The following is a 22,767-nucleotide window of genomic DNA, read 5'->3' as shown; positions in this document are numbered from 1 at the left end:
AGTAAACAGGCCTCGGCTTGCTGCATTGCCTGGATACCTGACAAAAAACTGATGGCACAGATAGGGAAATAAGCAGCTTCTTTCACAGATCAGAATTTTCCAGTTTTCTTTTAAATCAAGAAGAGATCAGGGAACAAATTGTCACTTGCTTTGTTTCCAAAATTGTACCACTGTGCAATTGTCTCTTTCTCTCCAGGAGGTTTGTAATTGCATGTCCTAGTCCCTGTGTGTAATTTCAGGAGCATATCCATCTACCCTGCTAAGTGGATACTGTAATTTTGCAGTAACATAGCACAGATTTGTTTTTCTTTTATAGTGACTCAGGTACTTATCGAGTCTATAGAAAAGTTGAATGTCCAGACTATACCAAGAGCTGCCCTTTCAATTTCTCAGTCTCATGTCACTCAGATTGGAAGAAAAAAACCCTCCATTCTGAATGTTTAACACCATTCACTTTCACCTCCAACTATGTAATGAATGCCGATAAGTAACTATAGGCTACGGCATCTTTCCTAGTGTTTCATTATCTTCTTTTCTCCCCACTCCCAATCCAACTTCTCCATTACCTGTTTGACAGACAGATGAGGCTGTTATCAGAAGTAGCAGATGGCTGAATGAATCTTGTTGAGTTTTCAGTCATATACTTCGAGATCATTTCTTAGCAATATTGTAGGAATGTTATATTTAAGTACAATTGCACATAGAAGTGCATGGACAGAAAAAGAAAGGCTGATTGATAAAAATTCAAGACTCTTATATCTTAAAGTGGATGCCAACTTTCCTTATATGCAGGATATTTTAATGGCAAATTCACATGATCATTTCTTTCCTAATACCACCTTGTGTTCTGCACATGATAAATAGGCAATATGGATTGTTCATCACAGGCATGCCATGATGCTTCTTCCTAATATGGGCAAAATGTTGGCAGTCTGTACATGATTCACATGACTAGCTCACCAAATTTACAAAGAACTCAATACAGAAAATCAAATTGTCTGTATACATCTATTCACCCCAGACATTCTGCAGCAGATTGCTGCCTGGAAGGGTGATGGTGGTAATGGAAATATGAATACACAGGAAAATAATAGCAGCACAGGGTAGAATAAGCCTGAAAATAATATATACCAGCCTACTGTCTCAGTACAGGTTTCTTTATGTTGCATTGTTTATCATAAGCACTCACGTAGCTCAGTTTTCACTCTTTGTTCAGATAGAGCCCTAACCCTGTTACATTTCTCATGGGGATGAGTCATGCAATTGTGTGCAAACCGAGAAATGATTGCTGTACACATTACTTCTCACCCCAGTGGAAAAGACTGTGAGCAGGTGACCCATGCATTCTGCTGTCCTAGCATTAGGTGTTGATGGGTATCTTCAAGGGTCCTGATCTCCCTTTTTATCTTTAAACTGGAGTTAGACAGCCCTTCCAATGGAAAATACCTTCACATAGAGAGCTTCCAATTGTAAAGAAGGAAATACAGGCTTATACATATGGACATACACCTTACCACAGCCCTTATTATAGCCCACAGTACCCTTATTTCTGGCAAGATAGGTTAGCTCACCCACAGAAGAAAGATGGTCACCCTGTCTAGAAGAGCATTACTGGGAAGTTTGTTTATTCTCCTCCATCTCTGACATACTTTCTTACTGGTGTGAGCACTTAGTGAAATATTTCTTTTTAATTAAATAAGTTTGGATGGCATAAGTGACATGAAGTTCTGCATGGATAGACTATCCTATAATCCATGGGTCCTCAAACTATGGCCCGCAGGACAGATCCGGCCTGCCATGGCCATCAATCTGGCCTGCGCTGCCGTTTGCTGCGTGCGCATGCACTTCCTGCGTGGGCGGGGAGGTGGTGGTTTGCTCACTTGGAGATGGTCTCTGAGCGAGCAAGCCACCGCCGCCTACCTCCTGTACGCACGCGCTCAGTCCTACCTCGCAGCGCGGGTGGGGAGGTGGTGGCTCGCTCGCTTGCTCGGAAATGGTTTTGGACACATTGGGAGATCTCTGAATGAGTGAGCCACCACTACGCTTGCCCAATGACACCTCGCACACACCTGATGGCACCTCACCACCCCGCGCCTCCAGGCACCCCCACCTCACCGACCCACGACGGTCACCACAGCCTTTCAACTGGCCCACTATTCAAAAAGTTTGAGGACCTCTGCTATAGTCAAACTGGAAAAAATCAAAGAGCATTCTTACAGCAGTAGGTTGCCTTGAAATGTCAGGAACTATACTTGTATCTCACGGATGTTACAACATAGCAAGCATCACAACAGTTGATCCATTTGCTTGTGGTCAAATTCACACAAATTACGGAGTCAAGGATGCTGGAATCTCAGTTGCAAGGAGGAAGTACTGAAGGAGCTCTTTCTCAACTATTCTCATTCTCCCAAAATTGTTTATCCCAATCTGTTTTCCACCAAGAGGGAGTTCCAATCTTGGAACTCCCCATAGGGAAAAAACAGCTGGGATAAGGCATTTTCTGTGGGAAGGAAGAACAGAGCACCAGTGAAGGGCAGGTTTTACCTATGCCTCCCATAGGGTTATGCTGAGCCATGCTTCAAGTCCCAGCTCAGTCATGAAACTCACTGGGTGACTTTGGACTGGTCAGTGAATCTCAGGCCAACTTACCTCACCAGGTTGTTGTTAGGATAAAATAAAGAGGAGAATTATGTAAGTTGTCTTGGATTGCTTGGGTAAAAAAGTATGATAGATAGAGAATAGATAACTAAATAATTGGATTCTACCTTCATATTCTATAAATTTGGCAGCAATGTCAATTTTACAAGTAGTTCTGTGTTACTATAATGTCTTGCCAAGCTCATGCTTTGAATACATGTTCAGAACTTAGAAAGTGGAACATTAAATAAATATCTCTTCTCTCAGTGCTGAGGGGAAAGAAAAGTCAAATCTGTGCAGTAGTAACTAAATTGATCCTCAGAATACTCAACTCCTGAAAATATGTGGGCAAATGGGAGAATTTTTCTTGCTAGTTTAGGGCCTTTTTATAGGGAACAAATCATTAGACAAATTTATTTGTGCATCCTTGCTCTTTCTTAGTGTATGTTGTTGTGGATATGTGTGGATGAATCATGAGTGAACTGAATAACATGGTCATAGATTTCAACACTTGAAAGTTTAAACCATCTACATATGCATTATTACATCTCATCCTATACATTTTTCAATGGTAATAAACCACACTGTGTACAACAGGGCTTCTTCTCAGGTAAGTAAGTATGCTACCTTCACAGGTGGCCTATAAATAATTTTAGATAGGGTCAGCATATGTATATTATTAGTATCAATACTGATTGTATGCCAAATGTCACAAGGGCAGGTTCCCAGGATATGAGGCAGCATGACAGAAACAGCCCTAAAGCCCTGGGCTAAGACTTTTGTACATGCTCTATCTTTTCTTCTGAACAAACTTTCCCTTTTCTTTCAAAGGTGTGTGTGTGAATGCAGGTCTGGGATGTATTCCCGCTGACTGCACACATTAGATCCCAGCAAAAGATCTCAAACCTTTCAAGGTATTCAGGAAGTCAAATATCCCCATTTTGAGGTGAATCACTCTCTGAGATGACCAGAGCATAACAACAGAAGTACATATTGGATTACAGTCTGTGTCACATCATAGCTATTAATTCTTCTGTTTCCTGAAAAGAAAATAAAAGAATCAAATATAATAAATTATCTTTAGCAAAATACTAGACCCAATGCATGTGTACAGAGGGATTGCTTTATTCTTATTTTTATTCTATTTATTTATTTATTTATTTATTTATTTATTTTTGTATACCACCAAACTATTTGAACAGGAATCTCTAAGCAGCTTACCACAGGTAATTTTTCATTCATCCGTTTGTCTTTGGAAGGCCTCTTTAGCCTGAGACCCCTGAGAGAGTCCCATTTATAGTGCAATTAGCTCCAACAGGTGGCCCCAACATACATGTTAAACATTTTTTACACAACTTATTTTCAACTTCAGATGCTAGAACTGGGAGTAGACCTATCCTATTGTGTGGGAATGCAATGGATCTCCAAGAAACACTGTTGTGAAAAATTTTGTGTGGAGGCCAGCGGTTGTGTAAAAGAACTTCCACAACAAAAATTGCCCATCCTTTTCTCCTCCTGTATCCCCATGCCTACGATCAAATCTTCTTCACAGCATTCCTCAACTCACTGTAACATATGAAGAGTGCAGATCCATTTCACTACCTGTTTCAATTCCACTAATCTTGGCTCCTGTTTCAGCACCATCTCACCCACTTTGTACACAGGGACGCCCTACAATTGCCATGGTTGGCATCTAACTTAGTGCCATTGGCCTTGAACTTAATTACATTGATTCCTTTCTTGTCATTTTATGAATTCCCTGATCAGTTCCCCGGCCAAATATTATACTCCTCTCTCAAGTGAAGGAAAAAACCTTCCATGGTAGCATTAGTGGACAATTCATATCTACATTTAGTTCAGTAGTTTCGGCATTTATTCTGATCATTTGACAGTTTCATACCTTCTTTTGGGGGGGGGGTGTTCTAAAGTTCCCCCTACTAAAAAAATTGGCAAATCTAACAGCCAGAGAATTCAAAATAGCAAAACTCAACAGGCATGAACACCACTGCAAATATACAGCTCAGTTCTAATTAGACTGGTTTTTTTTTTCTTCATATTTAACCTTTTCATAGGTCAGTGAAAAAATATTTGTTTATATGCTGTTCATTGCATGGAAAGCCTTGCTGGGAGGAAAGGCCAGACATCCTCCTAGGTATACAGAATTTCTTGCTTTGATTGACAAGACCTTCAATAAAGGACCGATAATTAGTTCCCTGGTTCCTTGTTATGGCTGGTCTCCCTCATATATACAAACAGGTAATTCCACCCATGCATAGCTTTAATGTGGATAAATACTCTGAGAGGCAAAGATTATACTCCTTCTATGTATTTTTCTCTGGATTTACTGGGCAAAAGTATAAAACATATCATTTATCATAATAAAACAATTAAAGCCATGCTATCTTCATATGTTTCTTGCATAATTTCCATTTTGTAACAGAACAACACAGAAGAGAAAGAAAAAGAGAGAAATGGAGGAAGCAATTCTATGGACTCTAAAATCAGGAAAGCAACCTCAGAGAGGAGTGGGAATGATACTGGGGACTCCAAGTTAATCTGAAGCTGGTCCAGCCTCCTTCCTTCCCACTGACACAGTCTGGCTAGATGGATCTACTGAAAATGTAGGGTGGAAGGATGGGGAGGTGAGGAATATCTCTGCTGGTCTTCCCACACTTCACTGGATACTTGTAAGCCTCTGAGTCCGGGGTCGTATGGACATTCTGATAGAATTATGTCCTGGTGGGTGGTAAAGAAATTGCTATTGGGACAATGTTGTTAAAAAGAACAGAGTGTTTTCTAGGTTATTTTTCCTTTAATAGAAATAACCAAGAGTACAAATGGCCTACTTAAGCACAGTATATGAAGCAAAGGTAGTCAAGGGAAATTAGGAGTCTAGGAGTACATGTTAATTGCAATGTCTTTCAAATCTGGCTGTTGAGAAAAGAACCAAAACCATCAGGATTAAGACACAATATTTAGTTTAAATATCAGGAGGTGTGACCTGGCCATAAAAATGGTCAAGCCATCAACAGTCTTGTGAAGACAGCTCATGACTATATAGGACCAATTTTATTCAGGGAGCAACAGATATATCTACTCAAGCTGAAAGAAAACAAGAGATGGGGTAGTTGAGAGATTTAGAGCTGAGGCATGCTGGGAGTTGTAGCACATCGGGATTGCACCCTTAGGAACTGGAAGAGAGGAGTGAGGATAAGCCACATGCACTAAAAGGGGGGTGGGATCATGTGCACTTACTTAACAGGAGGCAATCCTCCAGGTGAAGGGAGAGAACAGAGAGAAAATAGTCCCTTAATTGGAGGTGTCCACTATGTCAAAAACTGTCTAGTGAAGTCTGGTTTAAAGATAAAGAAGAATACAAAGGCAAGACAAGAGCAGTGAAACTGTACATGAGCAGTTAGCACCTGGACTTCAGAGGTGCACAGCTCAGCTATTCAGTTTTCTGCACTACCATGATATGTCCTTTATTTCTAATGAAATGATGGAATTGTGTTGAAATTTGCATCTAAACATATACATTATCACATGCACATCTTGCACAAATCTCTGCATTCTTTTGTTCTTCCTTTGATGATGAGTAAGTGGCCACCCTAGCAGTTGATTATCAGGGACTGGAATGTTTTCACTCGATACCTCCCATGGAACCTATTTCTCTATACTGCAGCATTATAGATATGAGTCTATATATGCAGAAGTGTAATTCTTCTCATAAAATATTTTTAAAGATTGTTAGGAAACTTCCAAACAGAATGCAGCTGTATCATCTATGCTTTTCTTCTATACATACATGATTAATTGTATTGCTATCCTAGGCAAGAGTGTGAAAGTGACAAGTTACCATATTTTTTTCAAATTTCCAGTTTTCTCATTTCTGCCATTTTGTCGCCAGCTGTGTTCTTGTCTCTCCTGCCCTTGCAGCCCCAGATGGCAGATTTATCCCCAATTCAGCAAAGCATAGTACATGAAGAGCTCCATAAATTCCATAAATGGGATTTGGTTTATGCAACACAAATTCCCCTTTCCTGTCCCCTGCACAGCCCAAATTTTCTCCCACATGAATCTGGCATGTGACTAGAAGTGAGGGCACTACTGGATACAATCCTTTGTATCAGATAGAAACATGTGCAGTTTTAAAGCAGATTCTGAAAGCAATTCTTTATGAGAAGCCCCAGGATGCTGCTTGTTGTACTTCCTTACATTCAGATATTATCTTTCCATTCACATATATATACTGTAGCATGCTTAGAGAATCCAAGGCTTCAGAGTCTACCAGGAACAGCAGGTAGAGCTCTTGATAAGGTATGCGAGGTTTATCCATGCTGGTGGTACTACATGCCAATCTCTTCTGGCTGCTAGCCTAGGAAGCTATTAATTTTGTTGCCTAGTAGCAAGGATGTCTTGGTCCTCGCTAAGGCAGACCAGTCAGTTTTACAAAGCCACGGGACACTCTGATGCTTTTCAAAAGCCATAAAGCCCCACCATCTCACACAGGTGTAAGAAGGACAACAATACTAGAAACATGAAAACAAACTCAAATGGAAATATTTACATAGGAAAGATGATAAGAAAAATTGCTTGATCATACCAAAGACCTGTCTAGTCCATCAATCTGTTCCCATAGTGGCCAAGCAGATACCTAACTAGGAAGCAAGCAAGCCGGCCCTTAATCCTGGGGGTAATGCAGCACCATCACGATTATTGACCATTGGTAGCCTTATCATTCATGAATGTGCTTAATCCCTTTCAAGATGGTGAGCATCTCTGCATCTTATTATTCATTCACTCAACTTGTGAGTCATCCTATAGCCAACATTCTTATGGCAATGTGTATTAATAATATGGCACACAATGGAATCCTTTTAAATGCAATAAAACAGTTTAAAAGGTTTTTTAAAACACTAAAATGTTAAAAAGAACAACTACTAAAATGATTGAAAAAATGCATCTTGTCCTACATTAGAACATGGACAAAACAGTCCTGTGGCCCCAGACAGACCCAGCCTCCACATTCACCCCACATTTCATAGGATGCCCATGTTCCTCTGAGTTCAGAGAATTATAAGCTACCTCATTGGATTGTGATCATGTAAATAGAACTATTGCTATTTTGGATGACTAATCACATCTTCATCTGATTAGCTTTGCAGATGGCATAGTCAAAAGGTGAAAGCGCATGTGGGAAATCATTTTGCTCTAGGATCAAGTCTTAGAAAAGGGATACAATTAGAAAGACAAGCATGTGGCAGCCAGGATAATTCAGAGAGTGGAAAATTAAATGCCTGTTAACAGTTCCCTGGCAGGCATTAACAATAAGCATGAATTAAATAATTCCAGATTTGTTATTAAAATTATTCTGCTCAGAATGTATTGTGGCATCCCTGAGATGTTCCATATATAATCATGCCTCTGTCTTTCTCTTCACTGTTTTGCCATGATTTGCTTTCTAATAATAACCAATGTTTTAATTATGAGAGGCTTTCTCTATGTTATTTTATTTGCCACTTTAAGTTCAATAGGATTCTATGCATGCTTAGAATTCCTATCCCACTTAGATATATTTGTGCATGTTTGTAATTAATTCAGATAGAGATGTCTCTCTTGACTTGCACTGATAATCAAGTTATCACTCTGTGTTAAACTTGGGATGGAAGCAGTAATTGATTAAATGGAAACCACTAAACCACTAAATTGCCATAAAATATCCTCAAATTGCTACTTGTATTGAGATTAACTGATATTTATTTTAATATTTTTATTAATTACTAAAAACCTCATTATAAACCTGTTGGCTGCAGTAGAACATTTATGAATTGTACATATGAAGTAAATTCTGACATTTATTTAATACCAAGTTTTACTTCCACATTAAGTTGTGCTAAGAATAAACAGAATGAAATTGATGGAACAAATATCATCAGTCGATCATTTCTAAGTCAAGTTTGATTCATTCCTATTGGTTTACTCTAAATATGAGTAAATCTGAAATCAACTCAATAATTTCTGACAATGTATGCACAAATGATGCCAATTACATCATAATTCCAGATCAATTTGAGGAACTGCTTATATCAGCAGTACAGAACCTCTTTCAGCCCAAGGGCTGAATTCCCTTTCTTAGAAAATTTCAGTTGATGCATTCTAATGGTGGTTGGGACAAAAGCAAAAGGGGCACAGCTCACAATACTAAAAATACCAGTGTATTTACTGCCAGTAACTAATCCTTAATATGGAGGAAAATAAAATACTGAGCAGAAGCTGGAGAAATGATCACTAGCTGAAGAAAAGGAAGTGGCCATCTAAACATTCCCAGATAACCAGACTGCAGCCACAGGAAGGTCAGATATGGACCTGGGACCTGGGGATTTCCATCCATAACCAATGCAATCTCCTTATCAATAATAATGACCCCCTATGAGCTTTTTCATCCAGCATTTCTGATAAGTATATCCCCTTGGAGCATTATCATTAATAATTTACTGAGTACTGAGTATACTTTACAGTGATTATTTGATTCCCATTCATAACATGTAAGTTAAACTATGAGATACTGGTGTTCCCAAACACATCCACTGGTATATTTCCTGTATGTGATCCTCATACCATCCATGCATTGTTGTGTGAGAAGTATCATACAACAAGTATCATCCAGAAGAGAAGTATCATTGACACCATGGAAAGCCAACAACAAAAGGTTAAAGGAAAACCAATTTTTAAAAAAGAGAACTATTATTATTAGTTTGATTGTTCCTCTTCCCAGATGCATACTCCTCAGTTTCTCTTTGATGCCAAAATCAAATCATGATGTTCAGATGCTTTATCATTCATCATTTTTCATGTTCACAATCCATGTTTCTCCAGATTTCTGACCACTTTTGATCTTTCAGGTTTCGGGGGTGGGGGGCAGGGTTCCCTTTTCACTAACAGGAGACACATACTAAGCCTTGATTCTTACATTTTGGAGGGGGAGACCTTTTCGGCCCAGGAAGGATCATTGTGCTCTGCTGAAAAACACTGACAAAATGATGCATATAAATAGCTAAATTTCAGCTGGAAAATCCGTTAGATTGGTAGTAATTAACCGATAAAAGAGGAGGTTCAGAAATGAATATGCAGTGTCATGAAACCATCACTGTTCATTGATCACTGTTAACTTATAGGTTCTTCTCTATCCAGGAAATTCTGACACCACATTTGTCATTTGTTCTAATTTTAGAATTTAAATTAGCAGATCACCAGACCTTGCCTCATTAAATCACCTTCTGCGAAAACATTATTGCTGAAGATAATAGCTATGTTAAAATGATAACCACTCCCAGTTTTTTAAACTGTCAAGAAACATGAGGGTTGTATGATATTCTATCTAAAGAGAATCTGTGTGTGTGCACGCATGCATGTGCATATGTGAGAGAGAGAGCGAGCAGAAAACACTGTGGTGGAGGGAAAATGATTTTGATGCTATGGTAGCTTATATTTCCCAAACTGTTTGATTGCTATTTCACTCTTTTGAATATATTCCCTTCGCCCATGTGTTTGAGTCAACCCCTCCATTTTTCTAATTCATCTTTAACAAGTTTTTCTCACTGGGTTTGCAAAAGCGGTTATTAAGATAAAGAATTTGTGGAACATTTTTCTTCAGTGTTGAAACCTGTCAGCTAGATCTTCACATCAACAGAATGATCTTAGATAATTTGGGTTTGTGGATTCTTGTTTTTGTTTGCAATATAGAAGAGCAGAAGTTTAGGTAAGTAAAATGTTACAGATGAAGCAATATTCACATATGTGATGTCTCAACTATACCCCTCGATGAAATTAACAAGTTGCCCATTGACAAGCCAATGAAGCAAATCTAGGGCAGATGTTTCTTGCAAATCTGTAGTGCTCACATCACTGAAAGGGGGTATTCTAGCACTCATGAATGATGAGAATAGCTAGGCATCATATTGTTCCAAGACTAGATAATTATCCTCATAATATATCTATGGAATTCTCTGTGCATTCTTCTAAAGATTTAAAATGATTCCTATTTTCAGCCTACATGGTTAAATCATTGTAATGAGATTTCCCAGCAACAATGAAAATGCAAAGGTTGCCCCAATTATATCTGCACAGTGGCAAGAGAATTAGATGACTGAACAATATTTGCACCTATAGCTGTTGTTGTCTTCAGTTATAACTGCTATCAAGCAAAAGGATTGATTAGGCTCTTCAAGCAGAGGAGCTGATTTCATGGACCATGCAGAGAATCTAAATAATTTACATTAGAACTGTTACCACATTTCAAATACAGTCATCACTGCCTGGTGAAACAGTTCAAGCCACTGTAAGCCTTGCCTTTATTACAAGCCCTAATTGTTCACTTGATGGTGTGCCAAAAGTTCATGGTATAATCTAGGAAGGTCAGAGTTCTGACATGGAAACTGGTTTGTGAAAAGGTCAGCTAATTATATTTTGAATTTAATGGCATGTATCGCCAGGCAATGGTATGTACCTGGGTGCATGTGATGTAATTCAATGCTAATACCAGCTTTGCAATGAAAACAACTCATTTGCAAATGTGAGGTCTAATTTTATCCTTAGTGACATCTTTGATTTGCAAGAAATGGGAGATGGCAAGAGGGCACAGGGACAGTCCCAATGAAAAAGCATCAGAGTCAGGAATGCATCATCTTGTCACTAGGTCACACAATGGATGACAAAATGAATTTGGGTAGGAAGTCTCAATAACTGTAATTGGACTGGGACATTTTAATTAAGATAATCATACACTGATTAGATGAAACTCAACACGTCTGTCTTCTAGACCATGATATATAATTTGGAAATGGCCATTCTGGGCATACCAGGATAAAAAATGTCACCATTTGATCATAAATGCCCCATTCAACAATTCGTTTGAATTTTTTAAATTTTCTATTCTTACGTTGCTACTGCCTTTTCTCTTTATTTCCAGGCTAGACAAGAAAATCTTCCATCTTCAAGTATGTTATCTACCTGACATGCTGAGGACAGTTTCTGTACACTCTGTAGCACAGTACCAATCAACAATTGTTTTAGTAAAAAAAAAAAAAAATGCACCCCCCCCACACACACGCACAGAGCTGTAAGCAAGAACTGATGTTATTTTGCAGAATGTATTTGACAGCCCAGCAACTGTAACTAAACTGAAACCCTGCTGAACGTAAAGTGTATAGGTCACCCTGGCTTCATTGAGCTAGTCTCCCAGCAGCCTTTGCAAAAAGAAGATGCTAGTTATGTCAGAGTAATTAGACAGTATGTTTCTAATAATGTTTAGATTAACATTGCTCAGAAACTTTCAGCAGAAAGATCTGGACTCATACACACATTCATGAGTCCAGAAAGATCTGGACTCATACACACATCCATGTTTCCTATACTTTATTGTACTGTTATTGCACTGTTCTTTTTACTGCCTGATTACCATTCTTTTTCCTTTGCTGTCCTTGTTTCTGCTGTATACTGTTCTTTCCTGAGAAGTTTCACCTATGTAAAATTTGGGTAGAGGAACCCCATCCAATTGCATGCAAGAATTTAGGATGAGGTAAAACTCATTGGTCACATAGGGCTCTTCTCGGAGTACATTTTTTCCCAGTCAATCTCTCTGACTAATTCTATAAATGAATGTTGCATAAATTATGATGGGGTTTCTGAATAAAAAATTCCCTTGCTGGTCCAAATTTTTCCCCAGCAGTCCTCATCAGAATAATGCTCATCATGTGGTCTCATTCCAAAAGGTTTGGGGCAGGGATGTGTGCCGATAGGTAAAAATGTTCAAATTTGGTTAATTTTGCTCCTCCTCCAAATTTTGCTACTCACAACCCCCTGGACACTCCTCAGTTTTGCTACTTGAAAAATGTGTAATTATGAGATCCAACTATGTTTGGACTGAAATGCCTGAAGCTAAGGAAAGAAGACATTTTGACCCAGACTTTGACCAAATTTATGCTAATTTGACTGCATGCTGAATGTCTCATTCTTAGACTAAGATTTTGTTTGGTGAGTACTACTGCTCATTAGTGCTTACCTGCATTGGTAAATCTATACTATATTAGACTATGCTTTTCTCTGACAATTATCTCTGCATTAAAATCATATTATACAATGCAAAAAATGTCTCAGGAGTCCAATAAGCAGAAGCAAGTACTTCATTGACTTCAGAAAAAGCATGCCAAGATTATGATGCTTCCAGAAATCTGTATCTCCTGGGGAAAGTATGAATGACTCACTAGAGAATGAGTGGATGAAAACGGAAAACTACTATATAGAAAACTCAAATAAGCAAGGGAAGTTGCTAAAATTCCTACCCAGGTAACTTCAGGATTGTGTTTGATTCCAAGCATGACCCTGATGGCTGTTAACTGTTTTTTTCTGTACCACAAGAATAACATGACAATATTTATGTACCTAATATAAAGTATCATTTCTCCCCATGTCCATCTCATCATGGAACTTTTCAGGGATGTTGAAGATTAACACATAATTATATGAGAGCATTTGAAACATGTGATCTTCTAGACAATGATGGTAGCCAAACATTCTCTTCCCTTACCTACTTAAGATGCACACACACACACATGATCTATGATTGCAGGCCATATAGCATTTTCCTCACACCTTAGAAGAGATCACACAGTTGTCTCTTCCATAAAATTATCACCTCTTAGATTACATTTTCTTTCTCAGATTAATGGTCCATTCTCAAGGTTCCAAAAGTGGGCGGAGTGAGGTACTTTCTTTACAATCTCCCATGGTCAGGAGATATTCTGGAATTGGAAACCTTTAGCAAACAGAAGCATTCAGAAGCTGTTTCTTCTGCCTTTTTCACTTCTGTCTTCTGTCTGTCTATCATTCTTTCTTTTAGTTTCCATAGTTGTTTCCTTTCTTTTGTTTTGTTTTTAGGACTTGTACAACTGATAAGTTAGTGGGATGGTGCTGGTCATAGAAGACTCTAGGAAGTAGCATTGTTACTGTATACAACTTCATATTGGGTCCTCTCTTTCCCCTTTTTGATAATTCATTAGCTGAGTCTCTTCTCTGAAAATTGCCAGGAGATGAAAGTGTTCTTGAACAAGAGCAGAATGTTCTCCCTTCATATCTGGGTAATGATTCCTACAAAGTCTTGTGGTCCAGCATCTTTTACATGACAAAATATTCCTTGGTATCCAATGGCCCACGTGGAAAACAAAAGCAAGAAAGCTCTACTCATCTCAAAAACAAAAGCCTTCTGTGGATACTTACATATTTACATTTGAAATTAAGTGTCCTTTGTCTTTAGTAGATGTTGGACAAATGAAAAAGATGCAGCATTTTTCCAATATGAAGATAGGATAATGTCTGCCTCTTGAATGTCTGCCTGCTATGCTGACATCCATTCATGGATGAAAGCCTTACCTCTAACACTGGCTGAGAGAATTTCAGCTATCTCTCCTGAGGCAGCTCTTGACAAAAGGATGTCAATAGCTCAGTGATTACATTGCATAAATGTGTGTTTTATTATTGTACAACACCTTGAGAGGGCTTCTGCTCTGGAAGGTGGCCAGGTAATATTTTAAATATATAAATACAGTAAAGTTGTCATGGAAACTAAATAATTTAATCAGGCTCTTCTTCCTGCAGAGAATTGGCCTCTATCTTTAAAAAGTAAATCTGCAGAAGCAAATACAGGAAACCTGGTGGATATTTTTCTAACGTTCTGAACTTCTGTAAAACAGGAAAATATGTTGTATCACCCCTGCTCAATACTTCAGCCCGATGATTTCAATATCACTGTCCTGCCTGATATTTTTATGACCTTTTACTTGGGACACACTTGAAATGTATTTGTGAGGTTTCAGTATTGCTTATGGCTCTTGCAAAAGAAAATGAGGCAAGTACATGAGCTGGTGTGGGGAGCTAAAACTCAGCTTCAGGAAGGCACAACCAACTATCTCATTGCCCCTACTTCTGAGAATTATGTTAAATTTAGTAAAGCAGATAGAAAGTCAACAAATTGCTTAGTTCACAGACTGAATTTGCCTTGATTTGCATTAGACAGACAACGGGATAAAAAGAATGGTAAATTACTGGCTTTTAGACTTCAAAGATATGCAGATACAATTATACTGTGGTAAATTAAAGGTGCCCTAAGGCAGGATCAGGTTACTCAGGAAGTGATTAATGATCAATTTAAGCCATTTTCAGCATTTCATTCCTGAAAAAGGATCCATCTGAAGAAGCAATAAGCACCAAAAATAAAAGTTCAGACACTTCCACTTAATATGTCTGAAACAGGAAAAGTAATTGAGGATGAAACATAAACTCACTTACTTGGGAATAAGCCCAAATATTAAAATCAATGGGACTTAGTTCTGAGTAAATGTGGATAGGATTCTGCAGTTCTCTAGAAAACAATGACTTTAGGCTCAGATAAGTATAATTTTAAATGGTATAAAACCTTTAATAGAACCTCTTTCCCTTCTCCCCATGCACACACACATGACCTGGATTCCTCCAAAACACAAACATCTGGACCTTGACCAGAATCAATAAATTAGCATGGAGCTCAGGGAGTTTTATTTTGTAACAGATACATATTTCTGATCATGCTATAAGGCTGTGTCCTACTTACTGATTTTAAATGAATTATATTCCCACAGTGCTCACTCTATGCATTTTAAAAAGGTCTTGCCCGTGATATTTCATCCATATCAACTGGGCTTTGTTCAACAGTGATAAATTAACAATCATATACTGTTTGTTATTCACAATATTGCTGCTATGTATAGTAAGCATGATTCCCGATTGACTACAAGGCATAGAAAAGGCTTTTGATAAGCTGGGTAGGGACTTTCTTGCACAGTGCAATGCAGTCTTGTATATTAGAATTATCTTGAGGGATAAAGAATATTGACAGAATAGTATGTTCTAAAGAACTAGTAATAGCCCTCAAACCAACCATTTCCCTATTGCCCGTGTTATTTGATTTGGTTGTATTTTATTTAGAAGTAGGAACTGCAAGTAAATATTGCTGTGTCAGCCAGCCATGCCCTGTGTAAGGATATCTCATCCCATTACTTCTGCCACTTCCAATTTGTCTCTTAAAAACACTTAGTATTCTATGGCCATGGAATGTCTTGTTCAGCTGAAGAATTGAGGGTCCCACTTAAGTCTTTTTCCCTGAAGTTTTTTTGTACTTCTGCACACTTTGGGTTTCTCCTGAATATGTTGATGCCTTCCTATTGTTTTCAGTACCTCCATTTTTGTTACCATCATAATATAATGTTACCATATAAGCACTGCCACTGGCACTCAGACTCCATTATGAGAGGAAATTATTTATTTCAGTGTTACAGCCCACATTTTTATAAATAAAATTCCCAGAAATAAATAAGAAAATCAATCTTATCATAATAAGAAAATAAATGCAACATTACAAACTAGTCATGAAATAGAAAATAAGCAACAACACTTGAAATTCATCACTATATAAAATTAAAATGTTTGTCCTAAGGCAAATAAAAAGTCTTAGTTTAATGCCTTGGACTTAAAAATTAAGGTTCCTGGTGGACCATGTTAAGCTATCCTGATGTGAGGGGCCCTGCTCCAGCCAAGGTACCCCACTTTACATTTAAGGATACTTAAGAAGAAAAAACCTGTGTCAAAAGCAATATATTTACTGAATAAATATACTGATAAAATATGGATACAGATTATCAATAATCAAGTAGAAGAAAAGTTTACAGATGACCCTTTAAGTCACAGGCTTCCCTGATGTGACAAATGTTGCTCCTGGGGTATTAGTTACTTAGATACCTTACAAAATCCTGGTTGCAAGTGGAAATTCTAGCTTTTCTAGAAGTAATAAACATACACAAGCTCCAGCTGTCAAGTTGCCCCAGACTACTTCTCCAAATGAAGAGAACTGTCTCTCATCATGCTACTGTTCCTACAAGGGGTTGGAAGTTTTCTTGGGTTGCAATATGTTTTTTCCTACAAGAGTTATGAAAAACTGTCCAGTTTTATATACAGGATAGATGCTTCTGTGAATTACTATCAGAATGTTGGTCTTGGAAATGAAACCAGCCTCTTAACCCATGGTTACACCTGAATGGACATTTGTGTCCCTCCTTTCTTTGCTGAATCCAAACCCAAGGAGATCCCCTGAAAAACCTTCTCCTACAGACCCTTCCTGCTGCTTCCCTGTTGCTAGGAATAATGTCTCTGATAAGCAGGAACTTCTAGAGGCCAGAAAGAACCAAATTGTTAGGCATCTGATTACCCATAGCTGAGCCACACACTACCCACTCCTCTTTTGAGTCCAGATCCATGTCTGAGGTAGAAGCCCCACTTAAATTGCAGCAAGGTCCCACAGACTGGGGCAAGTCCTTTTGAATTCAATGACTGCACATTTATAAAATGCAGTATAAGCCACTTCTTCACTGGTATAATATTGTTGGGTGTGCTGACACAAACATCCATAAAGTTATTCATTTCAATTTTATACTGCTCCACAGCCAAAGCTATCTGGGCAGTTTACACAGTCCATAAAAATGGATGATAAAAATACAATAAAAATATCATAGAATGAGAAAAGAGCATTAAAAAGTTTAAAAGAGCTAAAAACAGATAATAAAAACAGTCAATGACAAGGAATAACAAACAAGCAAACCTAAAGAGTGACTCTGTGAAACATTTGGTGAACAGCTTAATATATATGATCATAGACTTAGATTCTGAATCCAAATATGTGTTAATTGGTTTATATAGCACTCTGTTACATTCTTGGGTCATTTTTGCAATATTGATTGATTCATATGTCTACATAAAACGTAATGGCAGTGGGGAAGCTCACATAGGTAGGAAAACCCCATGAGCATCTTCACTGAAAAAGCATTGATTCTGCACAAAAATCCTGAAAGGATTTGCAGAAATGTTTAGAAGACATTCCATTACATCCTCTGCCTTTCAAACAATTGATATCTTGTGGTAAAAGGGAACATTTCCACTTGATGACATTTAGCTCCCTGCATGGGGCTAAATGATAAACATAACATTGGATTTGCCAGACTGGCTACTAGGAGCACATTCCCACAGTATTAGTGCAGGCTCACAGTATGCCTCATTCTAATCACTTGATTTTGGAGCAACATGTGTTGGGTTTCAGCACTATTTCAAACACTACAGTGTCAGTCCCAGTAAGATTACAGGAAAGTTGTACAATACAACCATTTGCAAAAACTCTAAAAAATGTGTAGACGCTGGGTTAGGGACGAGAGGGGAGGACAAGAAGCTTTTTCAAACTTTACAATATAATCCCATGTAGGTCTATTCAGAAATTCTTCCATATTTCATCAGCAATGGATCTAATCATTGCTTGTAGCCCTTCAGCTCCAATTGACCTAGAAGACTGTGCAACTTCATATTTCTCAAAAGAAATCCCATGCCTTGATGCTTTGCTTCTCATTTCTTATGGGAAAAGTGAAATGGGTGAACTCATCCCATTGCTAAGCCAGGAGCTGTGGCAGTCGGATCATGGCAATTAGCAGTGGCCTAGTGCTTTATATAAATCATGTTTATGTATAGTGACTGAAACAGAATCTGCATGTCAGCAGAGATCATGGGAATCAGATTAGGTTGCTAAATGAGTGCTTTTCATCTTTGAAATTAACATATAGATGAGCAATGAAGAAAAATGATACTGGGAAAGGAGTATTGGGTGCTCTTTTCCAGATTTCCAAGTACTATGCTGGTGGACAACTATATGAAGAATTCAAGAAACTGTTTTTGCAAGTTTCACAGGAGGCTTTTTCCTCCCTGTATCTTATCAAAAGCAGCCACAGATCTGAGTGACAAGAAATCCTTTCATCATAGCATCTACTACACCAAAGGTTTCCTTTGCGTACATTTTCTTAGAACCTGGACTCAAGTCACACAAAGTGAAGAAACACTCTTCAAAAACAATAAAGTAACAAAAACCAAATAAAAAATAAATGAGAAAAGAGAAGGTTGATGTGTCAAGTCAATTCCTCTGAGGTGGTTCCAGATCTTCACTCTTGTTAAGAATGATTTTCTGTTGTGCTCAGACAGCCTGACACCACAAGCTGCTTCAGAGAGCACTAAGCTTCCCCTTTACCCATGTTTGATTTCTCAAGCTGTATGCACAGAGCCGAAATATTGCATCTGCAGGATGATGCCAAGAGCCAATATAATTAGGAACATTAACGCAGCAAGAAGCTAAGGTTCACTTCCAAAAAAGTGAGTAGGGGGGTCATCTGCAGGGATTTTCTGTGTTGCCATAGAAACCAAAACTGATCACTCCAATACATTTCTGTAACTAAAATTATCATTATCTTTTAGAAAGATTCTTCTGAGATGGGGGAAGGGGCATTTTTCACCCACACAAAAGTTTCAATTTTACAGTTTTCTTGAAATACCAAAAGCAAAACCAACGAACATTCTCTTGACATACCAAGTTTGTGAACTAAGTGTTTCAGGCTGACTTGTAGGTTTTCCCCAGTGTGTTGCATGTTTCTCCACCACTCTGCAGCTTCCCTGGATGCCCATGCTTCCTAATCTGGAAAAGCCCTATAGGAAGAATTACCTGATGGCATCTTCCCCTCAGTTTTAACTGATGCATGAGATTCCAGGAATGCCATGGAAATCATTGTTCAGGCACACACCCCTCTCAGACTAAAATGAGATATTTTAGATATCTCATATCTAAAATAAGCAGCAGAAAGCCATACCTCACCCACAAGAACTTCACTGAAATTTCCTTTTTCTTTGACATTTCCTTTTCCTTTGGGCTTTTTCTGACCAAACATGCATGGGTTTCCACCCTCAAATGGCTCACTGTTGCTCAACAGCTGATTGCTGTCAGAGAGACTCCTTGGCTTATTAAACATCTTTTTAATACAGGCAAGTGTGTAAGCAGTCTTTTCTGAACATTTTAAAGCAAAAAGAGATAGGGAATGGAAGGTGCTGCTAGTGGATTACTCTTGTTGTTTTTAATCAATTTTGTTTCCTGACAAAAGCCACAGAGACCTGAAGCATTAACCAGTCTTGCTGAAAGGGGCTCTTATATTTAGAATTCAGTGTTTTAATTTTTTAAAAGATTACACTTGCAACTGTTACTCTGCTTAAAAGTAGCAATTATAAGGTGTCTATTATAAATAACAACAGATGGTCTCAGAGCAGATGTAAGAGTGAATTAATTCCTGAGGCTGCCATTCATAAACCTCTCATGCTTACTGGCTGCATCTGAGCTTCTGAGTGAAATACATCCTTGCATTTTACTCCAGGGCTATCTATTATCTTCCATGTTATTCAAATGTATTCCAGGGATTATCATCTTGCTTTCATTTGGGATATTTCCTCCCCCGCTTCCCTCTCCCCCCCCCCCGCCCCCATGCTCATCCACATGTTATCAAGACACAGTTTTATGACAAAGGCTTCTCCTGGAATGATATGCAGTGCTAATGTTTCAACTAGCTTGAATTCAGGGTTCATTTGAACACTTTGATAGCTTTTTGCAACAGTCTTGGAAAAATCTGTGGCTTCAAATATCCTCTGATTGATTGTTTGTCCATAGGAAGTATCTAAAAATGTACTGTCACTAGAGAAATGTATGTGGAGCTAGTGAAAACCAATGCTTGTACAGCCTAGTTAGTGCAATGACAAAAAGTAGAGATTTGCTGCTGAAATTTGCTGTTGGCAAAATATCATGTCCAATTGCTGCTTTCCCTTGCTTTTCCCTATTATTCCCCTATTAGCACAATTGCTGTAATTGTGTTGAAAAGGCATTGGTTTCTGCTAGTGCAATGCTATTAGCACTGAGACACCATTAGATATTTCCAAAAGTACCTGCACACATGCAGCATGACCCTGAACATGTTTTAGTATAACATAAGGCCAGGTTGAGGCTGTGAGGCTGATAAGAAATAGCACTTTGCTCTTGCTGTGGTCCTAGCCAAACTTTCCCTTCACTAGAGACAACAGCTGGGATCTTATATTGAAAGGTCCTCTCTGAGTTTGAGTCTAAATCTTTGCCTTTATCTTTAAGGGTGTCTCATAACCATGGCAAGCTAAGCAAGACCTGGGGTTCTTTCTGGAACAAAATGGACCTGAAACCTACACATGTGACTTGCCTTTCAATTGACCTCCAGTCTTTCTTTCTGACTAGTTTCCTGCACCTCCTTATAGACTACAGAAGGATTTAAGGAGCTCCTGCCTTATGTTTGATTTAGCAATGGCTTGAGAATCTGTAATTTAATTCCTTATGTCCCTTCTCTCCTTTTTAATTAGAACTGATATTTGTGACAATGCTAACTAATGAAATTTCTTTCCTTTCTTCAGCATGTTTCTTAAAAGTGAAGTAGCACAATCTCCTTCTAGGCATCAGTACTAGAAGGTGGCGTTTTCATGACTGGCATGGAGAGTTAGCACTGGGCCCCAGAAAAAAGGCCATATCCCAGTAAGAGGGCCACTGTCGATTGCTAACACCTCTAGACCTGGCTGCTTTCTCTTGCAGCCATTGCATGGTTCTCTCTAAGTGAGCGAACATGGAAAGGGACAAGGAGGGGGATTCCTAAGTACTGCACACCTTGCCCTTGCCTTTTAGGAGGAGGTGTATATCGAACCATAGTATGGAGGCACATGAATGGGCAAGGGCAACACCAGTAGTGAGGAGGAAATGGCTATGTTTGGGAGGCAGCAAATGAAAGGACTTTTCCCCACACCATAATTAATCGCCTTTCCATCACACTGCAAAAATATGCACTGTACAGAATTGTTGCTGGGAGATTTGCAGTTACAGGGAATGCAAACAGGGAGGAACGAGGCCCAACCTGTGTCAGCATGGTGAATGTGAGACTAGTTCATGGCGTGCTGAGTGCTGATGCTGCTATATTTTTTGCCAGGATCAAAATGCTACATAGTTCAAGACCATTCGTGCTATTTTTAAGAGTTCCAGATAGACCATTCATTCATCCCACACCAGAAATCTCTATTCTCTGGTCATCCACTCTGGGGTAATCATGTCAAGAGCCTCTGTAACTTATCTGAAGAGTTCTTAAACAGATTTGTTTCTCTGCTAACAGACTCTTTCTAAGAGTAAAGGTCAGGAACTTTATGGAATTACATTGTACCTCACTAACGTACTCTGCAGCAAAATGGCTGTCTCTGCACTGTGTTAATTCTGTGCCTGGCTGTGAATTGCTGTCCTAAAATAATGCACAAAAACTTCATTCCCTTTCTGTGTTATGAATGTGTTATTGTCACAGCATGTAATTACAATCATTCACAGTGTGAACATGAGGTTTGAATAGTCAATTGTCCTGAAAACAGACTTCCCTTGTGAATGTATGCATTTCTGCAAGCTTACCTCTCCTAATGATTAATATTGTATCACCATTTAGCTCTCAGGTCATGCAGCAGTGCAGCCACCATATCTCCAAAGCCATGGAAGTGAAAAAGCATTGAATGCACAACTGAAAATAAGATCTTATGACAATCTAATTAATGAATATTATCCTCTTGTGGAATGCAGACACATAGGAGTGAATTGGCATAAAATTTCTCCTCTGACATTGATATTAACTGAATTGGAAAACCTATTCCAACAAGAAATGCATCGCTTTGCATTGCTAATTTGATCCAACAATGGCAGTTTTAAATTATGTAAGGAAACCAGAAAATAGAAGTACTGGATTGTAAGAGTCTATCAGTCACTTGCAGCCCAATTCTATCCATATTGCACAAAAGTAAGTCCAACAGAATTTGGCAAGTCAGAAGCATGTGGACTTAGAGTTATTTAGACTTGATAGCATCAGTCTAAATGAGGCAAATACTCACATTAAATAATAATGAGATACTTCGGATAGCAATGGAGCCACCGAACTGGAAAACACTGAAAGACCATCTAGTTCAGCTCCATACTGAGAGATTTAGCCCATGCAACACTGGCCTCAGTGTGCTGCCAACACAGGGCAGGTACATTACCAAATGGTGCTTGCACAGCAAATTGTTCCACATTTGTCTCTAGGGCTACTCATTGCTGAGATCCTCGTGTATGTGTGCAGGAGGTAGATTCTTATCCCAATGCGGTAAGCAGTCAGA

This window comes from Varanus komodoensis, unplaced genomic scaffold (genome assembly GCF_004798865.1).
Source record: "Varanus komodoensis strain SLA01 unplaced genomic scaffold, ASM479886v1 scaffold14_1, whole genome shotgun sequence".
In the NCBI taxonomy this organism is placed as follows: Eukaryota; Metazoa; Chordata; class Lepidosauria; order Squamata; family Varanidae; genus Varanus; species Varanus komodoensis.
The sequence above is the reverse complement of the archived record's forward strand: the minus strand, read 5'-3'. Positions refer to the sequence as shown.